General features: G+C 35.6%; 1 protein-coding gene across 10 annotated transcripts in view; it reads right to left on the minus strand.

Moving 5' to 3' along the window:
- SOX6 (SRY-box transcription factor 6) overlaps positions 1-21,951 on the minus strand; it is a 393,141-nt gene that overhangs the window by 238,579 nt on the left and 132,611 nt on the right. For 3 of the 10 annotated variants that reach the window (XM_072337690.1, XM_072337691.1, XM_072337686.1), the window contains exon 1: positions 14,808-15,290. The exons of the other annotated variants lie outside the window; for them this stretch is intronic. The gene's annotated coding sequence lies outside the window, so the exon portion shown is untranslated. Of the gene's footprint in view, positions 1-14,807; positions 15,291-21,951 lie in introns of those variants that run through there. 10 annotated transcript variants of the gene reach the window in all.

The following is a 21,951-nucleotide window of genomic DNA, read 5'->3' on the forward strand; positions in this document are numbered from 1 at the left end:
TCTACCATCCATAGTCACCAGCTACATGTCCTGGGAAAAACGTGCTTTGTTACCACCCTAATGATACACAGGCATACAACGCGATGTACAGCACCAACCGAGTGCTTTCCTTAAAGTTATCACCGATCTAAATGATAAGGACTGCATTACTTGTTGCCCAATACCACAAAAAGCTCTGTTTCCCAAATCCAATGAGGTATCCCCCTCTTTGAAGCCTGTGGCTACACTTAAAATAAGTATAACTGAAAAAAAGATCTCAGATACCCTGCTGTATAACAAGACAATTGGGTGAAAAAAAGGAGCAAAATTCTGAGAAGGAGCTTCTTAAGTAACTGGAGAGATAGGTCTAGATCTGTAAACTGAGCCTAATAGAAAAAAAAGGGAAGTTCCACATGGAACTGGAATTACATACATGTGAACGTGCGTGTAGATTCATAAACAGTTACATTTATGTGTTCACATGTACATTTATTGTACATGAAATCCAGGTTTTAAGTATGCAAAGAGAATACATGATATATTCTTGTGTTTTTTCACCCTGTACTCTGCTGTCCAGATGTAAGCTGTGAAACACATCCAAGTTCCTTAGAAAGGGAAGTGTTGATCCAGGCAGTTCAGGCTGAGCTGTTGCAGTTATCACTCCATTGAAAATGAACAACAAATTCAATAACAGAGACTGTGTTTGATTCTGGATCTTTCTGTTTTTTTGTTGCTTTTTTTTTTTTTTTTTTTTTTTTCCTTCTCTTGTTTCCACCCACACAGTCTCACCTCTTTCCCCCCCTTCCATACTTACATTAAAGTTATGATGCTCTTTACTATAATAATGAATGGAATTCCCAGATTATTATTATAGAGGCTTAGCTGATTCTCAGTGTTGTTTTATGTGCTTACCATTTACACAAAGAGGCTTTTTCATGTGTCTCAGCCAGTACAGAAATGGGCTTAGAGTCAGTATTCATTTTAATACTTTCAACATATAGTCGCATTTCTTGTGAAAGTTTTCTTTTTTTTCCCTCCCTGATTGTACTTTTGCATCCCTTTGTGTGCAGTTGCACTACACATCTGTCTATGAACTTGGGCCTACTGCCAACAAATAGAACAGCTCCCTCCTTAATTTTTTGTATTAAAACATATATGTTTTTGTATTAAAACATATATAACATTATTCAGTGTACTGATCTCTAAATGCATATTATCTGTTGGAAAGTGACTTCCCCTCGGCATGTTATTTATTTCTAGGTAATCTCAGCTAAGAATCTGCTAGTGCTGTGACTATAGCCAGCTTTATATTACATATTTTCCTCAATGCAGATGTGTAGCTATTTAATGCCTTTTCTTTACTTCACTGTAAGTGCCATATGGACAGAAATCATTGAGTCACCAGATCACACATTTATTTTCATTATATATTATGCTCTTTGATGTCATGTTGACATCTAATTGATGTTGTTTTTGCTTTTTATTTTTTTGTCTTTGTTTTGTTTCTTGGTTTCAATAAAAAGAGAATTTAAAAAAGGCTGAAGAATGATGACTTAAGGCACTGACAGACATGAACATAGTATGCATCTCTTTTATGATGTGATGCTGAGTAATTGGGTATATATCTAGCTTTAGATAACATATAGGAGACCTCTGAATTTTTACTGCATAGTGAAGCATTCTGTATGCCTAGCCTATACCTTCAAAAGAACTTTTTTCTCTAGTAAGTAGTACATACAGAACATGTTTTCAATATGGGCTTAACCCATGATTTAAGAGCCAATAAAGACAGGTTTTCCATGTAGAAATGAGAAAGCAACAATAGAACTAAAATACAACATACTGAAGATTAAGTATGTTTCATCAGCATAACAGTGCTGTACCGTATGGTAAAGAGCAGAAGGGCATGATTAATAATAAAATGGTATGTATGTCAGAAGAAAAATAAATTCAATTTAGGCAAAGTAAACGCTTATTAACAGAGAACATCACTTACAGTTATCCAAATGGGAGGAAGACAAGGATGAAACTAGTAGAGAATATATTTCACAATGCAAAGTCACATTCATCATTGCTCAGGGTCCCCACCACTACCTCAAAATACAGCTTTGAAGTAAAAATAATGGTGAAATGCTTGCTGAAATAAAAATAATGCTTAAGTGCCCGATGACTTCAACAGAATCAGGATTTCACTCAAAGTGTTTTAGGGTGCAGCTTTATGAGACAGAATCTGTGGGCAGTTGAGAGGGAATAGTGCCCATGTTTCTGCCTGGGCTCCTGCAGACATAGCCAGTTCTAAGAGTATTTACCTGAGGCTACTCTCTACCATTCTTGCTCTGAACGGCCATTGCCAGGGTCAAGAAATGTCCTGGACGCTACCTGGTGACTTTAGCAGGCATTTAGGGCCCAGTGAGTAGAAAGGAAGGAAAGAAGGAAGTCAACCATGAGCAAACAAGCACAGGGACCAGGTTATGCTCAGTGCTGAGCAATCAAGACTAACTTATCTGACATGGAATGAGTGGCTGCCTGCTTGCATTCAAGACCAAGTGAAAGGTTGCACAGAATGACACCTGCATTGTAAGATAATATGAGAAGATTTTGGGAGCACCTTCTCTATGTTTGCCAGAAATGTTGCAAAAATGATCAATTATTAATTGAATATTAATTAATTAAGCACTCCACATTTTGTGCTAGGGTACAAACAGTGTGCCAGTCCAGATGGTTTGTGAAAACTGGTGATTCACTTTCCACAAAGAAATGCAATTACAACCAAATATATAAATAACAAGGAAAAAATGATGAAATATAAAAAGAAAATGGCTACTTCATTCTACATACAAGAGACACTGATAGCATAGTTTAGTATACTACTAAACAGGTACTTCCAAAGAAACCTATACAAAATAAATATGGATTTATAAGGAGGGTAAGAAAGATAAAATTTAAGCAACAGAGCTTTGAGAAGTTGTAAATTAAGAGAAAACAAATATTAAAACATAAGTGTCTGTTTGATATTAATCCTAGAAATTGCTACCAGTCCTACTTTGTATAAATAATTACACACAAAATTAGTAAGAGGAACAGAAAGAAATAAGGGTTATAGATCCATCAATAAGATGAGAGGACGGAGATATAAAATTTTTGAGCTTCACTCTCCTGATATATGCTATCACTATAAACAAGACAGGGAACTAAAGCCTATAACTCACCAGAGGACATGAGATATAAATCAAAGACAGGTAGAACTGAAATATACATCTCAAATGCCCATCCTTAACAGTCCTTTTTAACTACCTCCAGAATTCCAAACTATCCTAAAAATATTTTTATTCCGTTGTAATTGGTTCTATGTGACATTTGCAGAAACGATTCTTTGAAACTCTGGTAGGTTTCTTTATCACTGTTGCTAGATGAAAAGTAATCCTTCAATTTGCAAGCAAGTTCTCAAAAGCTCCACATTTGGGAACTATCATTGCCAGACCTTACTGAGCTCTCGCCATACTCAGACTTAAATCTGAAAGCTAGGCATTATAAATGTATATCTCATTCTAGATATTAGATAGTACACCCAGACTCAGAAATATATACATTATATATGTACTGTACATTAAAAATACAAAAAGAAGGACATTGGAAACTTGGAGCACCAAGATCCTCAGTCCTTAATTCAATGGCTTGCACAATTTTTCATTTTCTAAACTTCCTTTAATTTTTTTGCCTATTAAATCCAGTTACTGTACAAGATAGTGCTGAACTTCCTTGATGTCACACAGAAATTCATCCACTCTGTTTAAATTATACTCTCCTAACACAACATTCTGCATGGCAGTATGGCAAAATACCACGAAGACCTATAGCTTTCTGGGTAAACAGCTTGCATCTTGAGACTACCAATTTTTATCTCCAGTCATCTATCATCAGGATTTTATGCTTTTTGAAAGTGTTTATTTCGATACCTCCTAACTGGTTTTCAAGCAAGGATGCTGTGGAGAACAGATGCAAAAATTTGAACAGAAACACTGCACTGTGACCCCAAAAGACTACATAAAAATCACCAAAACTACAATGAGTAAAGTGAACTGAGAAACTTAACTGGACATTCCCACTTCCTATATCTACGAGCAAAAGCATGATCTCACTTTTATCAATATGCCATACCAGTTGAATGAAAGAATGAGAAGAGACGAGGAAGTCAAGAAAAAACCTCAGAGTGGGAGTGATAAAAGGAGAGGAGATCCTACTCTGTTAATATGCATTAACACTGTCCATAAATGTTGTGGGTTGGTTTATTGGTTCTTTCATAAAATCACAGAGAAGTGTATAAATTACTAAGATCATTGTGATCATTGCTTCATTCTGAATGCACTCCCTACAGTTCAAATAACTATGAAGTAAATAGGGATTGTCACACAAACATGCACCTAAATTACAAACAATACCCTCACTAAAATTGAATATGCTTTTAATGAAAGTTTGAAGGAAGTGATTTTCTGATTTTAAGAAAATGCAGAAAACCTTAAACATTGCAGGAGGGAGCTCATGCTCTAGGCTTCACCAAGCAATCAGCAAGGCATCTGGCATGCTACAAAAAAACCTGCAAAATCTAGCAAATAAATCATGTAACACCCATTCAGTATCCTACAAAGCACACAGTGGGGAGCTGACACATTATTAACTGACTGTAATTTTCACAAACTGTAACATACTAAGAGCCTTATGACATACATGTGTGAAATATATTTATATATGTTATAAACATTTATGTTTTTAATGTATGTTAATTGAGATACGTTGATTAAATCACTGGATCACATCTGTCTTCAAGTTACTGGCTTCAAATTTATTGATTATTACAGTATATAAATTTGGGGGAACACCTCCATCTCAACTGTTTAACAAAATCGCAAGGTAGTATGTTACATGACAGGGGAGCAAGATGAGCAACAGAAAAGATAACCTTGGGAAGAGTGATAACAAAATGATCTGGCCCTTGAATATGACCTTTTATATCAAATTATATGAAAAATAAACTTGCTGAATTACTGTTCTTTCAGTGGAAAAAAAAATTCATGAAATACAACACAGGGTTAAAGGAATCTCCAGTGCCATCCAGAGGGAAAGAACTGAAGATAGAATCATAGAATCATCGAGGTTGGAAAAGACCTCTAAGATCTAGTCCAACAGTCCACCTACCATTAATGTTGTGTGCTAAACCATGTTTCTTAGTACCACATCTATGCATTTCATGAACACCTCCAGGAACAGTGACTCAGCCACCTCCCTGAGTAGCCCATTCTATTGTCTGACCACTCTTTCACCTAATATTCAACCTAAACCTTCCCTGGCACACCTGAGGCCATTCCCTTTTGTCCTGTATATAATTACAAAGGAGAAGAGGCTGACCCCACCTTGCTACAACCTCCTTCCATGTCACTGTAGAGGGCAATGAGGTCACCTCTGAGCCACCTTTTTTCCACACTAAACAATCCCTATTCCCTCAGCTGCTCCTCACAAGACTGGCTGAGAGTTTCCCTAAAGATGATATGACACAGACTCAGCTTTCAACCAGAGCATTTTTCCTTTTGCCCAAGTGAAGATTTATAAAACTTTACAGATACAAAACTGCCTCTTTCAGGAACAGCAAAAGGTAATTGTGCAAATGACAGAACACTGACTATTGAAACCTTATATTGTTCTGCCACACATGGAAATAACGTGAAGTCTCAAAGTTTTGCAGCAGAAAATGGCAGTCCACCAACTCTCATAACAGCCTGTCAACCTGTAGATAGTCTGCTTGTACAGTATTTTATCTTATAATTTCACATTTACAACCCTGTACAATACTCAGCAATTTCTATTTAAATAAAAGTAGATGACATTAAAAAAAAAAAAAAATGCAAAACACAGGCTGGATGTGAAAGCTGAGAACATTTCCCTCTCTATTGTCCATTCTTCATTATGTATCACTCTCTGCATGTAGGCCAAAAAAATAAATCCAATATAAACACAAAAGGCAAATAGTGTTTGAAGGCCAGGCAAATATTTGGAAAGCAAAAAAGAGATTCTGCTTTTATCTCTAGATCATCCTACAAATTTAATGGGTATGGAGAGGGGTTTCTTTCTTCTTTCTTTCTTGTATTTGTTTTTGAGGGAATGCAGCAGGGGAAGGTCCACGCCATAGCTCACAGAGTGGTTATCAACCTATAAACTATAACAATTGGATAACAAAGATTGGACAATTGCACCATGCTTGTTACCAGAACAGAGAGAAAAAGTGCCAGTGAAAAAGGGTTTTTTAGGTGACAAACCAATGTATTAAAAAACTTGATCCAATAAAAATTTTAAACTCTGAAATTTAGAGCTTAAATTAAATTTAAGCTCTAAATTTAGAGCTTAATGATTTTAATGAGATTTCTCAGAATTCAAATAACCCCACTCCATGGACTAGAGAGAAATACTTGGGCATTGAAATATGTCAGTAGTATTAAATAGAATTAAAATATAAGAAAAAAAAATAGGATTTGCAAGCCAAAGCGGTAAAGCTCTTAAACCTTTATCAGTGAACCTACAATCAGCTAGCAAAAAATGACTCCCTACGTGAGTATGTGGAACTAATTTGAAAACACTGCTCAGTGGGAATAAAGCTCTTGAAACCAAAACGGAATACAAAAGCTTTCTTTTGTCCCTTTCTCAGTAGTCTAGGATTCTCGGGTCACCATGGAACACAAGTGCATGTGTTCGATGGTTCAATAAAACGGGTTGATACTCTCATGGCAATAGCAAATCTTTACCAATCGCACAAGAATTCCAGCAATTGTATCAAGAAAGATACTATCTGGTCCTTTCATTCAGAGCAGGCTTGTGGCATATTTTTGGAATACATATAAAAGCTGCATCAAAGGCCTCACCTATCTTACTAAGAAAGCGTTTTTGGATTCCCTGCTCTTTATGTTCACAAAACACAAACAGAGGAGAAAAAAAAAAAAAGACAAATCTCATTGACTTAATGAGAATCTTTGCTTTCTGAAATAATATATTTGAGAAAAAAAAAAAAAAAAAAAAAAAAACAGGAAAAAACCAACATAATTTAGCTTATTGTTATCTTAGATTAGCAAGAAAAGAAAAGTAAGAGGAACAAAAGCAGAAGAACCGATTCAAAGAAAAGAGCAATTCATGTCATAGGACTTCATAGCAAAATAAAGTTTAAATCTTAACTTCTGTATGTTAGACAGTATTAAGTATCATGTGAGGTAAAATGTTCAGCTCAATTAATTAGCTGGTGAGAGTGAAATTGTTTATATTAAAATGACAGCATTTGGTAGTTTGCCTCCAAATCAGCTTTCATAATAAGGTTAAGTGTAATCAAGGGCCAATTTGATTTATACCCGGTTATCTTCACTCTTAGATCTTCTCCTGTATAGTTAAAATCTCCAGATTAAGAAATGTGAATGTTTAGATTCTTCATTCTGTGTTCTTATATTATATCCTGCGTTTGTCACCAAGTATAATATAACATGCTATAACACTATTTAATTATTTTAATACATGATTTTCAACCTATAAATGCTTTTCAAACAGTAACTTAAAATTATTATGTAACAAAAGATTACATTTCTCTAAATTTTCAACTGTATTTCTCTGTGATTACAAACTGATAGAGGTAATTTAAGAGCCATCTGCTGTAAGACTTTTAAAAAATGTACTTACAAATATTGCAGCAGAAAAGCTCTCTTTCAGAGTATAAACAAAAAGAAATGACATTGGGATTGATCACCTGTCCACTGCCTTCAAAGGTGTAGAAAAAGGTTTCGTATTTGTTCAAGCTGTAAACCTTATTTTCTTTTATTTGAGAGAAAAGTGATAAATGTCTTCTAACTGGAAAGGTTTGATCCAGCAAAGTAGGATTAATACTGGAAAAACAAAATGAAGGATACATTTATAGATAAAAACTATTTTCTAACAAAAAAACAAAAAGAGCACTTGAAAGTTATTTTGTTTAAGGTCATTCAGTGTTTTCACAACATCAACAACAACATACAGGTTAGAAGATTATGGTATCCCAGAGGAAAAGGGAACACAAACAACAAGAAAAAGAATTATATTGCAGACTAACGAATGAATTAGGGAACACCTCACATGCTGAGATTTATCAAGGTAACGATCATACTACTTCTACAGATATGGAGTGGAAACTGGTCTATGATAGCTTTTTCATTTAAGTTATTGGAGTGGGGACAGGGATGGAAATCAAGTTGACAAAGATCATGTATATGACCTCTGTAATCTGTAAAAGCAATTTAATAAATATTTAAAGTGCAAGGTGGATTGTCAAAATGGTTATGGAACCACTGATGTGCTGGAACTGTCTCAATCCTTTTGTAAGTAAAACTGCTACCAATAGTCTGGAAGACTCAGAAGTAAACTAATCAATACCAATTTTGTCAAATTTCTCAATATTTTGTCTGATAGTGCACTACATCTCTAAAATGTATACATAGAAGTATGAAGTTTTGTACCTAGTATTAACATCAAAATTATATATGATATTATTATGCAAGTGTATATACATCTAAATTATATGCATGCATATATATGTAAATACATATTTTTACATAAATAGAGGTCAATACAGACTTGTATGTAGGTGCATAATTATGTATTTCTGTATATGCATATATATACACATACATAAATGTGTACACTTGGAAGAAATATATAAGCTGGCTATACCTACAAATTGGTTAGACAGACACACACATACAGAGTATGGAAGGAATTCACTAAGCTTATTGTTAGTAAGGAGTCATGTAATAACTAATATAGTCACTATTTGACTGCTTTATGTACATCATACTGCAAGAACAAAATCTTAACTAACAAATATTCCACAGGATTGATCACTTCCTAAGCTAGGTCTAACAATCACCATTCAGGTTTACATAGCTAGATACTTTTTAAAACAACATTAAATATTTTTTCTCTCAATTGCTTACTGCATGGTTCTGTCTCTCTAGACTTGGCTGGCATCAGTCAATCCATTTTGTACGGTTTTAATAATTTATGAAGACGTATTCAGGTACATGGGCACATTTTTAAAAGTAAAAGAGTGGCTGCACTGCTGGAGATGCAGAATTAAAATCAGAACATCACCAATGAATTAAAATTCAACTAAAAATTAGCTGTGTTTCAGAAGTACAGATGTAGTAAATCATTCTTCCTATATTTCAACAGCCACTATGCTGTTGAAAGTGTGCAGGCAATTTTGTTTCCAAGACTTCTACAATCACCTACCAACTAAGCATGCTGACTGTACTCTTAAAGTCTAATGGTCTGACAGAGCATAAATACTCTTTTTTTTCCTGGCACCCATCAGCATTTCTAATTTATTCCCTGAAAACATCAATTTTAGGATAATGAAAAAAAGGACATCTTACTCATAATAGGGGTGTTACTATTGATACTAGCAGATGAAGTAGTAACTTCTCACTCATACTTGCATGCTGCAGACAACAAGCATAAGACATGGCACAGTAACTCTGGATTACATGTTACAGTTGGAAGATGCAAGAGAGAATAATAGCAAAGTTCATAAACTAACTTCAGAACAATACTGACATAACTTAAAGCAGAATCTGATCCTCCCTGAAACAAACTGCTATTCCTGATTCCTTTAGCTGACTTCAGCAACAATTCCAAAACTTTGCTCCTTCTTTAATATAGAAGATCTAGATAAGTATGCACTCGGCTCCCAGGTCTGAATACTGACAAGTAGGGAGGGTTGTTATTCTCTCACTTATAACATAGCAGCTCCCTTCCTTCTAGGAACGTAAAAGAAAACAGTATTTCTCTCCTGCAGGTTTTTATCTGACCTTCACATTAAACAACACTGTTTACCAGTTGCACAGGGTCACCAGCATCTAGTTATTTTTGCCTCAAACGTGTGCCCCTAACACGATGATAGTGCTAAACAGACTAAAGGAGAAGGGGAGAGAAGTAAAAATAATCAGCATACTAAAAATATTTATCTGAAAGAAAAATCACAGACAAGAATGATTCAGCATAAGCACTGGTAACTCCAATAAATGCTGAATGCTTACCCCAGTTAAGAACAAAGACATATATGATTTAACTCGCGTTTTTCATGGAAAAACTGAGATGCATGCTTACGTATATGTTGCATCATTTTTTTTAATCCAAGTTAACCGGAGAGTAGAACAAATATCTTTAAGTCTAAATTAAATAAAAGTCACAATGAAAAGTCTGTTTGAAAGAAAATGAATGTAAATAGTTGGGATTTGACTGCTGTAATCCACAATCAGGTTTAAAAGATTATTCTCCCACCATAAAATGGTAGGAAAATTGCATATGCACACAAACTACCACATGTCAGAGGAACTAGGATATACAGCCAATATGAAACACTCCTATCCATTCGACAGAGAGGCCAAAAGAGGATCACCTCCTTTCCTGATGCCCCTAAGCAGTTGCAGCATCCGTGAATTATAGCACAGAAGCACCCAACCTTGCTTTTCTCCCAGGGCAGTGGAGGTTGGTCAGTCTGTCCTGTTTAATTGGAGTTCCTGACAAATCTCTGCTTTGCAGGTATACCACTGCTTACCTCCTACACTGAACACATGCAAAGCCCAGCCTCACCAGCCTGGTTGGTAAAATAGAGCAGTTTGTGGGACAGTAGTCAATCTTGGCTCTCACAAACTTGGGTGAATACAATTAGAGCTAATTCATTGAGTTTTGATGGCTTGTTTTTTCTTTTTCTTTTTTAATTTATTTTGTGTGTGTGTGTGTGTTTTGTTGTTGTTTTTTTAGCTACAATTAAGACATTTTGAATAATTAATAACTGCACATATGCTGATTTGTACTATCTTGGAAGAAATACTAATGGATTCTCTGTAACATCTATAAAATACAACCAAAGCCTGTATAGCAAAACATTGGGATTATGTTTTACACGTCTATGGATGTTAGGAACTATCATCCACTTCTACCACAAAACCATATTCAGACAAAGCAAAAAGACACATTTGATTACTCCAGGACTTAGTAGCTGAAAATAAAGTAACATGCCTTCAAAAATTCACTGTTACATGATTCTTTTAGAACACTATTGAAAAATGTTGGATATAATAAGGAACACATGTAACTTCTAATATAATTCTAATGAGGAAAAAAAAAAGGAACAAAATATTTTCCCCTAACAACACATGACTCAATTGACTCTTCATGCTACTCTCTCTTCACAGCTGTTTAAAATACTGTTTCCATCAGACAGTTGAATGTCAAAAAAAGCCAAAATGAAATCTCCAAAGATTTCTCTCTACATTATTGGTGATTGATCAAGACATGATGGATACCTACAAACTTTGGCATTCTCTAAAAGCACTGAACACTTAGCAACTTGTGCTGAAAGTAAAACCCACATGACATTAGGCTTAGTGGTCTGCTTTATTTAGCTGTTTCATAGGTTTAATACTTTTCAGTTCTAACATTTTAAATTTTACTTTCTTCTAAAAGTAGACTCGTGTTCCTACATATATCCTCCCTTGTCTCTCTTGTCCTGAATTTATTCTTTTTTTATGATGCAACCTAGTAATTTTGCATCCAACCACACAAAGCTGCTGATGCTCTGCAAGGACTCTTCATGAGCTGGAGCTGACCGTGAGCTCCTTTGGTAGTGCAATAGCCCAAAGCACAGCTAAGCACCAGCTGCACCATATTTATCTACTTGTTTATGAAAGAGTTTCCCCCTCATTGTGTGGATAACTGACCTTAGCCATAGCTAATAAGATATGAGCTTCCTTGAACTATGCAGCTTTACACTGAATCTTATAAAATACTTCAATGTTATACATGTAGCCTCACTGAGCTCCTAATGAACTGAAACATATTCTCTCTCCAATACTGTCATCAAAGATAAGGTGTGGTCCAAGAAACAAAAAACTCTGGCCCAACCTTTGCTTTGGCCATCTGTTTCTGTAGACAAGCATCTTGCTAGCACCAGGCTTTTATAAAGTAGAGAATGAAGCAACACGTAGATATTCAAGCTCTACCCCACCGATCATGTCATCTAACAGTCCCAACCACATCATAACGGGAAGGGTTTCCTTCATGCAGGAAAGCTGCTTCATCAACTGCCCCTAAATTGCAGCTGTTTCCAGATGTACAGCTGGTTAGTCAGAAACTTCTGGAAATTCATCACAAAGCCTCAAGATTTTGAGCAGGCCAGGAGCAAGGCAGTCTGAACTAAAGAAAAGACAGGAATTTCACTTAACGTGCTCTGTGAAACTAGTTCTACTAAATCAGATGATGTTCTTATCAACCTATTCCAGATACACCAAACTAAGGCAATTTTTTATTATTATTATTTTCTTCTGTTTTAAACAGACAACTGAAAAGCTACAAGTGGCACAAAAGCAAGGAAAAGTAGAACCCTGAAGAAATGGCAGTGGGGGGGGACTTTTTTACTTTATATCATACTGTTAAGTTTGAAATTAATGATTGGAATTAGCAAAAAAGAGTTTTTGCTCTTTTTTCTTATTTTTATATTTAAGAATATTACTTTCATCATATTACTATAAATTTTAAAAGCTAAATAACAGATAATTTACAGTGGCTTATAGCTGAGGTTTTCCAAGAATGTTTCTCTTTAGTTGCGGTTAGGTGGCATTTGATGATTTAGGATTCTGCTAATAAGCTAAAACAATAGATTTGAAAATGATTATTTAAGTCTGTCACTTGAATCAGTACAGCACTAGAGCTTCAATGTCGGCTACACGTGCATAGAAAATACAGTAAATCCTAAAATACTTCTACAAAACCCAAGGACTTCAACTAATTTCAGGGTTAGTACACACATAACCAATACAACAGCCTTTAATCATTCCAAATAATCACACAGCAAGTTTAATTTTGTTGGGCCAGTGTTGCTGTTGTTGTGGTGGGGTTTTGGGTGTTTTTTTTTGTTGTTGTTGTTGTTTTTTTTTTTTTTTTTTTTTTCTCAGAACTACACTGGTTGTTCCTGATGATGTTCCAAGCAGAGCATTCCAAAGACTCACTCGTGCAGTAAAACATTAGAGCTCAACTCCGTTGCCAGCTCTTCCCTGATTTTACAAGTAGCTTTCCCGTTCTGAATCAAGCATTCTTCTCCAACACTGGTTAGCAGAGCTTCACTGATTTAACTTTCATTTTTGCCTTAAACATCTGGGAAACTTCATTCCTCTAATCAGTTTCTTACTTTCCTCCACTAATTACAATCTTGTTTTTCCACGTATATCATTTCCTGTGTTGATAATTTTGCATCATCCGTTTTCTTGCTCTTTGTATATTCACTAAATTCTAGTGTTCAAAGTCACGCAAAGCAGCTTATTTGTGATGTCCTTCTAAAAAATACTGGGATAAAGTGTGCCACAAGAAGTTATTTGTTACCCTACACAAAAATGTTTAGCAGAGCTTCCAGAACAGTTCCACCTGTTGCCCTGCTAGCTCTAACCTCAGAAATTCTGGGATTTCTCTTTACTCAAAGTTGATGAGCCACTCTTTAGAGAAGCTGGATGCCAGCTGCCTCTGCTCGAGTAGGCCAAAGTCACCGGTAAAACAGTACGGCCTGTCAAACAACGTCACTTCCCTTTTCACTTCCCTCACAGCCTGTTCCTCCCTTCTTTCCCTTTTGCCTTTGCCCTAGGCCATATCAAAAAATTTCTTCTTTTCTGTGTGGCTCATAAAAGGTTACCATGTCAAACTAAACTGCTACAGGGGCTCAGCCTTCAGACTGAGGTTGCTTTTCTTTTAATCTGTTGTTTTTAAATTCTTGTAACACCACAATCTCTGTCAGGCATCTTCCAGGCTATTACATAAAAATAAGTTAAAATCTGAGAATTACCAACTCTCTTTCACCACAACAGATACTCTAGCAACACGACACACATACTTAATGCCATTCTACAAGCAAATCAGAAGTTTTTTAAATGCTTTCCTAAGCATTCAACTTAGGAAGAGAAAAAATAAAATAAAATAAAATCATTCAACACTGTAAACACTTTCTAAGTTCTACTGCATTTAGCTGCTACTATTTACAACATTTTAGACAAATAATAAACAAAATAGTGAAGGCTATTGAAAATATAAGTGCTCACACTATCTATTAATATAATCAATATAAATATAGAAAGCAAATGCCAAAGTTTTCCCACAACAGAGTTACGAAACTTCAGTAAAATTAGAAGATTATATCCAATTGATCTAATGGTTTGAGTTGAATTTCTCTATATAAACATGGTGGCACATATACCAAATATCCATTTTCTTCTAACTTGAGATCATAGATTTTGAAGCCCTGCCAAAAAAAATATTTTTTTAAATGAAAACAAACATGCTCGCAGTATTTCCAAACAAATTTGAATATGTCATTTATGCTGTGTGAAAACTGAAATCTAATAACCCTGCGAGTGAAAAAGCTCTGCAACATAAAAAGCTTCCATAAACTTCCACAGTATCTTCAGGAACAACTAAAGAAACCACATTAACTTGCTGTTGCAAAGAACTCTTCAGGTTTTGTGATCGGTTCTCACACTTAGCCACAAAACAATAAAAAATTGTTAAGATATTTCACAGCTAAATATACTCCACAGCTCGCAGTTATTCTTCCCAACATTAAAGCACAATTTTATTTCATTCATTTGAGGAAATTGAGGATCAACACATGCTGTTTCATCTGCTGACAGTTTAAGTAAAGCAACTAAGATTCTTTAAAATCTAAATTCTTCAGTGAAAAACAAATAAAAGCTGTTATTTCTTTGAGAAGATGTCTAGCTTACCTGGCTTTGCCATTCCACACCGACAGTCCGAACAATATTATCAGCTCTTCAGGTACTAATTCTTGCTAACTGGAAGGATATTTTCTCTCTTGCTGGATTAATAATCAACTTTCCTGATAGTTCATTTGTAATTCTCTGCTGGTTAACCCTTTGTATGGCTCCCATTTTGAATTCAGCAACCTACACTGTGCAGTTCATTTTAATACGAAAGTAACAAAATATGCACGCATAATAATTCAAGTTCTAAAGAGAAAGCTTAAGAGTAGATTATTTCAAAAAGCTAAAAACTAATTAATACTTAAAATAAGAATTTCTTTTCCTTAGAGACTCTACTTACTAAACCTAGGAGCTAAGTAAACCAAAGCATCCACAAACTGAAAGCTGGCAAGTCCACTGGCTCAAAAGACAGCATGCTCCCAAATAGCTACTCGCCTCTTCAGCGTACGTGTAAATATGACACGTCTGCTGAACTCTGAAAATAACATTCTTTATTATTGAATACTGTGCTGAAAAATTACCACAGTTATCAGTTCGTGCAAGGCCGTCCATCTGTGTTGTCAGAAAGCAAGAGCAAGAGTGGCTGGGAGTAAAACTGAGATAAGAGAGGCCCAGAATAGCTAAAAAGGGGAGTTCAAACGAGGTCAGCAACGTTTTATATGGGATACCTAATAATTACATGTAGTTTTATTTTTCCAAAATAATAGGAGTGAATTATACACACATTTTATCAGTTTCATAAGAATTCAATGTATTTTGGCAGCTCTGTTGTAGAAGTAAAGAGATTCTAACAAGAAAGCCAGGAAAGGCTATTAGAGATCTATTAGAAAAAGGTGAAGCAATCTGGAAATCTAAGCCTGAAGAAACTGGTCTTTATTTTGGAGACAAAAGATGGACCTTGAGATGCGCTTTGTTTGTGGGCAGAGGGAAGACAAAGAGAAAAACTTGCTTTGTTGTTGACTAACAGATCATTCAGTAAAACTGAGAAATCATAAGTCCTGCTTTTTGTTGGTTTAGGGTTTTTTGGTCTGTTTGTTGGGTTTTTTGGTTGTTTGTTGTTTTGTGGTTTTATTTTGGGGAGGGGGAAGTTGTTTTGAAAACAACTACTTGGGGGTTTTGGATGCCACAGGAAAAATATAAGAGATTATAGTTTTGTCTAGTAACAGAAATGCTTTCGACATAAATTCTGTTTTATTAAATTTACCCTGTGTTTTATTAAATAATATTGCAGAATTTTTGTTTCTCCCTTAAACACAAGGACATAGTCACCTTAAGTTACTGCAGAGCACAGAAGAGACTTTATCTATATCCCTTTATATAAGAGAAGTCCAATAGCAAATCTGTTTTTACACAGTTGTAGGTCTTTGCTCTCTCTCTACTGTAGCAACTAATGCAGCTTGCTGTAAACTTTCTCTGATATTTGCTGTAGAATTTATGATAAGATGCTATAAAGTGTTGAAGCAAATTTATTTCATATTTATAGTTAATTTTATTGTGTGTGTGTTTGAAGGAAAACCTTTTAGGAGCACCAATAATGTGAGAAAGCTACAACAACTACATTTATTGTTAAGTATCGCATCAGTGGTACTCCTGGGGGCTCCTCTTCATGGGAAGAAAGCTTAAACAACATTTCCTAACACATTGGATTGCTTCCCAGAGATGTGATGGCCTACAGAGGCTGTGCTGAACAAAGCAGGCTGGAATAGTAAGTCAGTAAACAACCCTTTTCAGAGGATGGTCACAAATAAGTGCAACTTTGTTTAATAAAGGCAAATCATAGCTATCTTTTGTTCTTCAGAAGGGGCATTATCTTCCTCTCCTGTTTCACCTGACTAAGCTGGTGGTATCTCTTCCATCACCTGACTTCGTGGTTGGCTAGAAATAATGGGGCAGAACAATCCCCCATTGTTCCAAGAGACAATGACCTTTCATGTCCTTGAAGCTCGCCATGACCTTTCATCTCTCCTAGCCTTCAATGGGCTCTCCTAACAACTAAAACTACACTCAGTTAGGCTGAATTCCAGATTGTCATAAAAAGCCCTGTCCTTTCCAAACAAAACCAATTTTTACACCAAGGTGGAAGAGAAACACAGGTCCATTGTTCCCTCACAGATGGAAGTTAGAGTTACTAAGGCAACAGCTCTAATCCCCCTTTTTACCACCTTTTTCACATCACTGGCCTATCAAGTGTGCTACCTTTTAACTCATAAGCTCAAAAGCTGGTAGTCTAACTGACTGCCCTAATTAGCTACGATTTTCACAGTATAGACAACATGATGAGCTAATCGAAATTTGCAAAATAATGACGTACCTCCAGCAAATATTCCTCCTCCTGAGGCCCAGTCTTAGAATAACAATAATGAGACCATTATTAGAGGAGGGCATTAAAATGCTGCACTGCTGCTAAACAGAGAACTTAATTGTTCTGGTCTTGTCCATTGAATCAACAACCTATTGTTGTGGACTTGAAAAATAAAGGACTGGAGAATGGGTGCCATAATGATTGGTCTGTGCTGCCATACCAGCACTCTGTAGAATTGTTTTCCTTTTGAAACTCTTGATGGACTAGTAGTTTTGTTTAAAAGTAATATAAAAGGCAATTGTCTGGATAAAAAGTCCTATTTATTGAAATCCTTAGAAGCAGTTGCATGGGTTTGTTCATGACCCCCAAGACAAAAACAGAGGGATAATAATAATGCTATCTGTAGACACCAATGCTTGCAGTGACACTAGATAACACTGTCCTGTCTGGATACTGTAAAAGGAAGGAAGGCATTTCCTTTACAGACTGAAATAATGACAGAAGGTCAAATATTGGACAGATCCAATTCATCTCTAAAAAGGAAGATGATTTATTAAAAGAAAAAAAAAATCCAGAAACTCAAATTTTTGGTCATAGTTTAGCATTTGGGTTATAGATAAAACTTATAAAGGTATTTCTATGTCAGTCACAATTTAAGACTTCTTTCATTTACTTGGTTATTAAAAATAACTGACTTCAGGGTTTTTTCCACACATTTTATGGAATTATTTCCTCAACTTAAACATTGGGAAACTGAATATAAATATAGCTTGAAATGGTAGCGACTCAGCTGACGTAAACTGTAATTTACTGTTAGCTTAGGATAATCTAATCTGTATTTCAAATTGGGACTGTGAAGAAAAGATATCTAAAAATATTTGAGGGTTTTTTTTCTATATTAATTGATAAGAAAGTGAAATATACAGTTGCTTACAAACTATTTAAGATAAACATGATCTGGAAAAAAAATGTATCCCAAATTAAAAAAAAAATAAAAAATTGTATTACGTACTATTTTTAAGTAATACTGCATAAGCAACAACTGATTTACATTTTGGAACAGAAATTAAAACTTTCACAGTGTCTTTTTTTTTAATTATTATTCTTGTTGTTTGCTTATTTTATGGCTACCTCTCTTAATGCATCCTCCTATGTATAAATGTCTCAAAAATAGCCCATGACTCTAGGTTAATATAAACAACCAGAAACAACCGAATTTAGGCTAGCAACAAGTACCCATGGGAACTTTGTTATTTACTTCAATGGGAAAAACTTCAGGTTTTAAGTTTTTATTATTCTTGCCAACATATTGTAAATCTAAATGAAAACACAAAAAGGGAAAAAGGAAGAGGAAAAAAAAAAAAAAAAAGAAAGAAAAAGAAAACTTAAAAGTTAAAGGTTAACCCAAACGGCATTTTCAGCAGTTCTTAGAACCGCTCACATAGAGTTGTCTTGCATGCACTCACAGTGCACGTTTTCTTTAAACTCAGGGTCTTTTCTCTCAAATTGAAAAATGCCTAATATAAAGAAGTATTAAACTGTAAATAAGACCTCTTGCTTCATTCAATCCATGCTTTGCTTCATTTATCTTCATCTTGTTAGGCTAAATTAATTAACAATCTCTGTGTTGCACACTTTCTCTTTTCATTACATCAAATAATGGCCTGGATATGGGAGAAAACCCTCACCACAGGGATCTTGAAACACCACCTTGAGGAAGAGTCTCTTACATATGTATTGCTTTAGCAATATTAACAAGCTAGATGTTACAACATTGATTAAATAGATTCTTCATTGCTTTAAAGTAATGATCCTGATTTTGTGGGAAATAAAAATATTTTTTCTAAAAGAATCACAGGATGGCAATGGATCGTGCTCGCAATCTGTAAGCCACAAGACACTAAGACCAAAAAAACCACTACGTTAATTTATAAATAGCCCTACTCAATGCTTCAATATATATAAAATAAAAAAATAAAAAAATTGTGCTTGAGTATAATTTCTGAGCAACTGTGCACACAGTTCCAAATATATTAATGTGTTAAGCCATTCAAACCATGATGCTGTGCCATTTGCCTGTGAATGTTCTGTACATAATTAATTGGATGACTGGGACAGTTTCATTGGTAAATCTGGTTATTTTAATACTGTAATGGACAGCAATGTGCTGAACTATTAGAGAAGTTTTCTTCCTTTAACCTACATTATGGCATCTAGAGCAAAAGGACAAAACAGTAAAGCCTTTTTTAATCTCACTCTGATCAAACAGCCCTCTTTCTCCAATCACAGCTTTGTGCGTGATATCTTTCTGCTAGTGTTTCTTATTTAATTAAAACAGACACTGACAGAAGGACATGGATTAGGACTGTAATGATGCATTTACTTGGATTAATCGGAGGCTCCTTTTGGAGTAATGGCTTAAACAAAGAACAAAAGGAAATTGTTATGAAACAGCCTTTCATCCCAGGCAAAGGTCACATTATGAGGTTTTTAATTTTGTCAGCCTCCGTTATATTGGGCCTTGCCACTGGAACATGAGAAGTGCTTCTCTCCCCTTCTCCCTCGAGTCAAGCCAGTTATTATAATACAGCCATTAAAGCTGCAAATTAAAATGTCTGATTTTAAAACATGTTGCTTAGCTTTCAAAACCCTCTAATTAGCATGTTGTACATTGTTGTGAAGGAAAGGAACCTAAAATGCTAATGACCTGCTGCCAGGTGACCACACTGCTGTGCAAAATAATATGGACCCTTTCAAGTAGCAGTAATAATGCCCTGCCTTTACGAATTACCCAGCTCCAGGTCTGCTCTGCACCAAATGTGCTTAAAGAAACAAGCACACATCAAGCCAAAGATCAGAGTTCAGAAGTCAGCACAAGAGATTGTTGTATGTTAACTGGAAAGATGACTGTGAGACACCGTAAGGGAATAGAAAATCATTTGAAACCACCACAGGTACAGTGACACTTGCGAAAGGTACAGAGAAGATTATAGAACAGAAAGCTTTTACCCTCTCAGGTAGAAACTGCGGGTGCACTTTTGGAAATCTCAAGGAGGAAGACTTAGCTTGCTGCTCCAAACAGATTTATTTTGTCCCTTCACAGTTCGCCGTTCAGTGTAAGAAGTTCACTGAACATAAAACTAAGCTAAAACTACCAAATCGGCATTTCTTCTTCATAACTTGTGATATTTTCTCTAAAACATTTTACAGGCAGAAGTTTGACAATGCAACTTGAAAGAAGCAAAGCAGAAAACATTTCCTTAAACCATATAGAACTTGAAGGTCTGATTTTTGAATCCCTGAGTTTTAGCAAGCTTACTCATTTCACACAGAATTTTCAAGAAAAATACTCTCGTCATACAGTGACAGAGCGTGCTGTGACTTCCTTTACGAAATTGGAGCTGCAAAAATATTTATTTAGTCTTCTGCACCACCTAAGCTGTTCACAGAACCAGCCCTTCTCCGGTCACAGGGGCCACATCTCTGGCAAGCTGAAATGTCACACAGTACCTAGAGACACACAACACGATACCAGCAAAGAAGCTAAAGCTTGCTGACAGTGCCAATCTTGAGTCCAAGTAGCAGCGGTCCAGGCACCACAGAGAATACCTTCCTGAAAAATCTCTGTAATAATCAGCTGGGCCCTCTGGATTGATCGCATTCAACCTGTTTGTTTTACCAACACTTAAGGAAAAAAAGTTTTCTCTGTAACTTGCTGCTTTAGCTATGAGCTTCCTCGTCCAACCACCTCCAAACAAATCAGTGTGGCATGACAGTTCTTCTGAGATCTCACTAGTAGGAAGTTGGATGAGATGTTGAGAGCAGTGCTGGCCTCAATGGCTGTTCATATATAGAACTCTCCCAACCTTCAAGTGATTCCTAAATGACCGGTGAGGGACAAAAAAGACTGCAAAGGGGATTTTTGGTCATTTTTATCCCTCATTGCATTCTATTGTACTTAGAAGTCCAACAGTCCAGAAACAAAGTCCTGTGTGATTCCAAATGCCAGCATTCCCTAAAGCAATACTCAAGAGAAAGAACAATTCAATTCAGTTCCTCTCCAGATAAACCACAAATGAGCCATCTTAAGTGAATATAATATTAAGATGACCATGGGTACAGTTTCATCTTAAGCCCACACATCTACACTCTGCTCTATTTCACATAGTATCCAGATTCTGCCACTTTCTTGTCACTACACTCCCTCAGAATACAATCAAATTCTGAAAGAAAATCAACTTGCCCTTGTAAGTATTATCAAAATTACATGTAAGTCGCTGAAATGGCCTACATTAAAAAAAAAAAAAACAACAAAAAAACAAACAAACAAACAAACACTTAATTTCAAATAAATAAATAAATAAATAAATTTAACTAAGTTAACCCTCAAGCACTTGAGTTGTTTAAAAGTTGACCAAAGAAACCTCTGGTAAATGACACGCTATTAAAAACTATGTAGTAGTGCTCACTCTCACTCTGGTTGAAAATATGCTGACCTTCACAACAGCATTCTACAACTCAGAGATACTACCGTCATCAGCCATTGCCACCCTTTACTTATTTAAGGTTAACTGCTATGCTGCCAGAAAAACCAAGTCTTGAGATAAGAGAACCCGTTTCCACAGATACATGCATCACTCACTTGTGTTCCTCAGTTGCCTTTTAGCTGTTAGGTTTTCAAACCACCTCTGAGACAGAAACCTTACTGCTAAGATTATGTATAAAACAAATAGAGTAGCATCTAATGAAAACGAGGCTTTGTGCATAGTGATAGGTGGCTCCATTCTTAAGAACTTGCAGCCAGGAAATTCACATTTTTTTTTCCATTTGTGGCTGTGTACAAAC

The sequence above is a fragment of the Excalfactoria chinensis genome, chromosome 5, assembly GCF_039878825.1.
Source record: "Excalfactoria chinensis isolate bCotChi1 chromosome 5, bCotChi1.hap2, whole genome shotgun sequence".
NCBI lineage: Eukaryota > Metazoa > Chordata > Aves > Galliformes > Phasianidae > Excalfactoria > Excalfactoria chinensis.